Below are 6,362 nucleotides of genomic sequence, written 5' to 3'. Positions count from 1 at the left end.
AGGCATGTGATAAAGTTCTTATGACAGCCTCTTGGGTAATGTGAAGAACTCTAGCTAAGGTAATAGCACAATCAGAAGGTGGACTTATAACCACTTCAAGCACCGTGCACAGGGCGTGCTGATTAATTCATTCCTGTTCAGCTTGTCATTTCGGGAGCTCTCCAGAGGCCCGAGATAAGGCTTTGTCCTTGACTCTCTCCCGTTAAAACAAATTTTGTGAATACTTGAATGAAGGCATAGAAAGCTCCTTATCAAATCCACAAATTCCACCGAACTGGGAGGCGATGACAAATGAGGTGGACGGGAGAATTCCAGTTCTCAAAGCTCACGAGGGGCTATATAACGAGGCGACAAAACTTACCCGGAAACCACCACAGTGGGGAAAGCGAGAGCTTCTGGAATGGGATCCAGAAGCCTCTATTCCACAAGCACCAGGTAAGAGAACCGTGCTTTAGAGCATCCTGAACCAGAGAAGAGTGTGGAATGGGTTCATTACCATCATTGCTCTGGAGCTCTCCCTGGAGGGATACCAACTTGGGATCACATTGACAGTACAGAGAACAGAACCAAGAAGGACAAGTTTCTACTCCAGGGTTGCTCACGCTCAGTCAAGCCTTATATTCTCAGCTCTGGTGTTGAAGGGAAAAACTGATCATTTTGAATGTAGTCAAACTCCTCTGAAGAGTGAAAGGGAGGCTTGCTGTCTGGCCTGAAGAAAATGCACAAGTTACTTCCTCCCTATTTTCAGCCCTTGCACGCATTATCAATAGCGGACACAAAGCACAGGGTTGGACTTAACATCAAAAAGTAGAAATCCTCTTTTCTAGGATGGAGGTCCTAGAGCGTAAGTAGGCCCCAGTCCCTCCTTATTTGGGGTCTCTATTTGAGTTCTTCCTTATTTTGAGCCAAAGAACAGCAGCTCAGTTGCCCAAAGATGAAAACATTGTACTGGAAGGCAGTAAGGAAGTGAGTTCCCGGCTGGGGGAGGAATCCCAGCAGAGAGCAGACGTCAAATAATCAGAGGTTACATTGTCTGAACCAGGGGAGGTGCTATCTATACCAAGCTTCCCTCTGTCTCTGCCATCTGGGTCTCCGGAATAAGCATGTTCACAGAAGACCCACGGTGGGAAGGAATGAGAGAGCCACAGGGAAGAGAGAGTCCTGGGCTCTCAGGGTCCCGGGCTGCACTGAAGTGCAGGAGGAAGAGAAGAGAGACCTGCCCACTGGTCCAGGCCTTGGAAGTCACCGGAGAGTTCCGTGAGAGAAGCAGACGTTGTTCATCACATGTCAGAGTGCTGTCCCCAGTAGTTCTCAAGGCTCTACTGTGATGGGCAAGTGCATTTCCAAAATTAAACCTCCACTAAAAGCAAGCATCAATAACACACCAAAGGACACAGAAATTACACCTATGAGCCCTCTCTCATCGCAGACGGATGCACCGACCTGCATGAAGAGGCACACCTTCCTTAGGCTACCGCAGGGTGCCCGAAGCACTTCCCTGGAAGCAGTCTACCTGAATCAAGGCTCCCAGATCTCCCAATTTGGACCTGCACCATTGCTGTGTGTTATTAAAACTGTGGGTCTAGGATCGGGCTGACTCGGAACTTCATCTCAGTCCTACCGCCAAATCCTCTAACCATTCGCCCACCCTCTGCTCCCTGGGCTACACAATGAGAAGCAGGCGTGGGGTTCTGGGCAGCACAAGTGCCGAGAATGCTTTGTGACCTTGGCTTTATGTCAAAATCCCCCAGCGGATCCCACTCGTCAGCCTCACACTCGTCACGTGTGCATGTCGAGTGGGCATTTCCAGTTATTTTTAAACCGGAATGCAATGGCTGCTTTGACATCATGATTACAGCGCTCATGGCAGCCTGGGTGAGACCTAACGTTAGGGGACTGTCATCTTCTTTGATACCATTCTCAGCCCCAGAGAATGACTAATAATGTCCCACGTCCCAAAAGTCAATCAGAGCTCAGTCTAGCTCCTGCTTCTTTAGCCAGACGGTGGTGAGGCAGGGAATGCACTAGGCTGATGTCAGCCACGGAGAAGTCAAGCCCGAATCTGCCCTTAAGGTGACTCTGCTCCATGCCCTCATTCGGATGCAGATGACATCACCTGGCCCTCAGGAAAACTGCCCAAGACAGATATTATTAGCATCCTCCACAGGAGTCGAGCTTTATCAAACATTCCCATGTCCATCTGCATGCAGACACCACCACGGGCCTGCTGTGGACTTCCGGAAACCTCTATTGTCTTCCTCACCCTGCTGTCAGTCCCGATCCATACTCCTCTCCTGTCCTACCCTCCTGACCTCACTCTGCGTCCTTCTCCCTGTCCCCCAGGCCACCATTGCTGATGATCACCTAGTCTCCTCAGTGCACAAGCTCTCAGATATAAATGTACTGTCTGACACTCCGATCACATAAGGATGGGGTCCCATGCCATAATCTCCTCTGCATTAGAAGCCCCCCAGGTCAGCTGGCATGTGCTTTACTTTTTTCCTTTTATGATACTGGGGACAGAACCCAGGGCCTTTGCATTGAGCTGCATCCCCAGACTTTTTGATTTTTGAAACCAGACCTTGTTAGTTCACGGAATTGCCAAGGCTGGGCTCAAGTTTGTAACCCTCCTGCCTCAGCCTCTCCGAGTGCTGGGGTTACAGGCATGTACTCCCATACCCAGTTTTTTGGAATGGCTGCACAGCATTCCACAATATGACCTAGAGGACTGGCCATGGTCCTGGCCACTCCTTCCTGCTGGGTACCCCACCCCTGAGTACCTGCTGCCCTTTCAGCTGTTACCCTGCGGACAATGGTGCATCCTGAGCACACCCAGGCTTACTGCCCGGTGCTTTGATCCAACAGGCTACATTCTACAGTTTCATTACTTGAGATGTCACACTCTAGAGATGTCAGGGTTTTGCCTGGCATCGGCAAGTGTCTGAAGCAGTCCCAACCACCAGGCACACGACAAGGAATTCGTTCCATCTGACCCCTCCCCTCCCTGCAACCTCTGACTGCTAGAAAATATGTTTCTTTCCTGCAGCTGAGCCAGGACTTGCCCCAGGTCCCTCACGTCCCGGACAGAGGTGGTCAGTGCTTGGCTGTCCATGTGTACCCAGGTGACTCCGGGGAGAAGGAACTCAGTGCTGACCAGGAGGCCAATGTCACTGCCCTGGGCATGTGGCAAGCACTTAGGGAAGTTGTGCTAAAAATACTTCAATTGCTCAATAAATGACTATTCAACACCAGCTGTGCTCGAGGCCAGCAGGGAGCAGGTTTGATTTAGCCTCTCTGAAGGTGTCCGGAGCAACCTTGAACCCCCTCTATTTCTATGTCAAGGGAGTTTGGTAGCAGAGTGGACTTCCTGGGCATATTGTTCAAGGGCTTCAAGGCCTCTGTGACTGGCTGGACCAAATTGGCTGTGAAATTCCCTAGACCCACTCCTGAGCCCCTTTGTCCTCATCCATGAACTGGGATGGAAGAGGTTTGAGGATTGGGCCTAAAGGATCTGGTACCTCAACTGGTCATCTTGACAATGAGAAAACAGAGGCCCAGAGCAGTAAGGCCTCTTGGCGTCCCTCCAGAGTGTCCCAAGTCACTGGTGATGGGCTGGGATGGGAATCTGGGGTGCCTGGCTTTGTCATTCTCTGCTGTCACGTAAACATCTGTATATTCCCATCCTCTTTATAAATCCTGCAACCTGCACCCAGACCGTCACAAACTCTGAGGTTCAGACAGGCCTGAGTTGAGTCTCAGCTCTCCTACCTATTGGGTGATCTTGGGAAAGCTGTTCAATCTCTGTGGGTTTGGGGGAGCGGCCAGTAGGCTAGGATTCCAAAGACCTCATAGGAAGCCGCCACATAACCGTATTCAATACATGCTGCCCCAAACTTTACCTCTTGTTGGCCTCTCAATTCTTGCAGTATCTTTGTAGTTCCTTGAGCCTCCCACCCTCCTTTCCCCACAGAGATACTTACCTTGGTGTATATGTGGACGAAGCTCCTCCTCTCTGTGAAGCTTGTCCAAGCCCTCTTTGCAGATTTTCATCCACTGAACCCCGGAGGAGTTGCTGACCCTGCTCAGTTCCCCAGGAGAGCCCGTTGCTGGCTACTTTCTGGCAAATGTAGCAGTGAACTCGCAGGAACCAGCAAGGTAGGGGGTGGGAGGAGCAGGGGTGTGGCAGGCGGAGGCCCTGGCTGGGGATGCCCACCTTGTGCCTTGCCCTGTGTGCAGGTATAAAAGGGTTGTGTGTACAAGGCCATCTGGGCCAAACTCAGGGAAGGAGCCAACTCCTTCAACTGAAGGAGTAGATTCTGTGGCAACTGGAACAATTAGCAGTTCTCACTGAGGTCAAGAAGATATTGTAGATGTGTCATCTTCACCCACAGAAAATGGAAGCTTCTGAGTGGCTTGGGGTGGGAGAACCTGTTGTCTATGCCCTTAACAGCTGGGGTGGGGCCCCTATTGCCTCCTTCTCGACTCTGAAATGCTATCTCTTTAGGAAACCCAATAAAATTAGCTCCAAGTATAGACTATTCACTCAGCATGATATATGTTCACATTTTGGAGCCTATGTCCTCTCCCCTCCTTGCCTGAGAGGGACAGATTTTCCCCCGCCAACCCCCAGTCAACTCGAATGTTTAAGGGACCAGTCACTGCTCAGTCACCCACACCCTGGGATCACCAGAGGTGCCACCCCACCCCCTCCATGCCTGATGCCTACTTCTTTTTCTTCTTAGTACACTTGTGATGCCTGTTGAATACATACATCCTGGAACTGGTAGGTACACATTCAGCATCTCAATTCTTTTAACTCCATCTACTTCCACTCCAGCACCCAGAATGTATGCATCTGTGGTGACCCACGGGGACCTGCTGAAGTCATCCTGTTTCCTAAATGACCAGGGTGATTTGCTTGGCAGGTCTATGGCCCCAGAAGGATGTAAAAGGAATTCCTGTCCTGATCAAGCTGCAGCTGCTGCAAACATTCCAGTTCTACAGGCAAAGGATGCATGTCCTAAGCCATCTCACACACTTGCTTCCTGGTAAGGTCCCCTCTGAGTGGGTGACTCCACCCTTCCCAGGACAGGGGACAAGATGGGTGTGGCCATCTGAAGAGCTACAGAGACTGGAGATGGGAAGACCAAAGTGGGTCATTATAAGACTCATTTCAGAATATATATAAAATACCAGCAGTATAAAAACTTTCAAAGTCAAGATCAAAGACCCGATTTTCTATGAAATTATAACTTGCTAACATCAACTGTAAAAAGCGAAAGTTTCATCAGACAAAACCCTGGAAGAAATTTAGGGAAACAATCAAAGAATTGCATCGCTAAATAATTTACATCTTTTTTTTAAAAAAAGCAACAGGCTGAAATAGTTTTATACAGTGGTTCTCTTAATAATTAAAAAATTAATTTCAAGGAATAAATTGTTTCCAAAATATATAAACTCTTCCAGGATGTTAAAAAGAGATAAAGTGATACCCAATTCTTTTTATAACTTTTACAGTTACTGATAACTATGTCAGACAAACATAATATACAAAAATAAATCTGTAAGATAGTATCACTAGTGAATTTACATGTGACACTCCTAAATAAATATGTATAAGTATGAGATTTCAGAACTGTATTAAAAGAATAATGAACTATGTTTAGATAAGATATAATTTGGGAATGCTATTATTATAATTTAACAAGTTAAAAATTAGTGAGAGAAAACAATTGTAACATGACAATCTTATTAAAATATATTTACATAATATAGATATTTACATAAAAAGTTCTAGAAGAAAATTGCTAAGCTGGACATAAAAATAAAAATCTTTTGATTTTCTGAAGATCGTGGAAAAGTAAAAACATAACCCATATTCTGGGAAAAAGAATTGCAAGTCATATGTCTAGTAAAGGATATGTATACAGAATATATTTAAAACTCTTCCACCTTAGTAAGAAGGCAAATACACATTTTTTAAAGGCAAAAATATTCGAACAGTTCCCTCACCAAAAATAATCATATGAAAACAAGCTTACCATGTCCTTAGCATATGGAATTGGAAATTAAGGTTTAACTCTAAATGACATTTCCCTACTCACCTGTTAGAATGGCTTACCAAAAGGCCAGAGAATGCCAAATTTTGGGAAGACAGTGGAGAAACTAGAACCCCCACCATGTTGCAATGGGTATGAAACATGGCACAGCACTTTGGAAAACAGTTTGACAATTATCTAAACAAATTAAACATGCACTTATTACACAGACCTATATCTCTGCTTCTAGGTGTCTATGTAAGTGAAATTAAAACATATGCTTGAACAAACACTTGTACAAGGAGGCTGGAAACAACCCAAATA

The sequence above is a fragment of the Fukomys damarensis genome, unplaced genomic scaffold, assembly GCF_012274545.1.
Source record: "Fukomys damarensis isolate Sample0158 unplaced genomic scaffold, DMR_v1.0_HiC HiC_scaffold_20, whole genome shotgun sequence".
NCBI lineage: Eukaryota > Metazoa > Chordata > Mammalia > Rodentia > Bathyergidae > Fukomys > Fukomys damarensis.
Note: the sequence above shows the minus strand (reverse complement) of the source record.